We start from the raw sequence: 572 nt of genomic DNA, 5'->3' as shown, positions 1-572 counted from the left end.
GACTGCAAGGAGATCCAACCAGTCCATTCTGAAGGAGATCAGCCCTGGGATTTCTTTGGAAGGAATGATGCTAAAGCTAAAACTCCAGTACTTTGGCCACCTCATGCAAAGAGTTGACTCATTGGAAAAGACTCTGATGCTGGGAGGGATTGGGGGCAGGAGGAGAAGTATATTTTACATAATACCCCAAAAAAGATTTGTTAAATTAATTATTGTGCATCCAAATGATGGAATATCTCATAGCCATAATTTTTAATCATATTTAATGACTTTGGGAAATGGTATCATTCTAGTAGGTGAAAAAGACACCTTTACATGTCTATACTATGATCCCAGGGCTTCCCAGGTGGCGCTGGTGGTAAAGAATCCACCTGCCAATGCAGGGGACAGAAGGGACACAGGTTCAATCCTTGGGTCAGGAAGATGCCCTGGAGGAGGGCATGGCAACGCATTCCAGCATTCTTACATGGAGAATCCCCCCATGAACAGAGGAGCCTATTGGGCTACAGTCCATAGGGTCACAAAGAGTTGGCTACAACTGAAGTGACTTAGCATGCATGCACACATGATAT

Source organism: Bison bison, unplaced genomic scaffold (assembly GCF_000754665.1).
Source record: "Bison bison bison isolate TAMUID 2011002044 unplaced genomic scaffold, Bison_UMD1.0 scf7180017864105, whole genome shotgun sequence".
NCBI lineage: Eukaryota > Metazoa > Chordata > Mammalia > Artiodactyla > Bovidae > Bison > Bison bison.
This window is presented reverse-complemented; position numbering follows the sequence as displayed.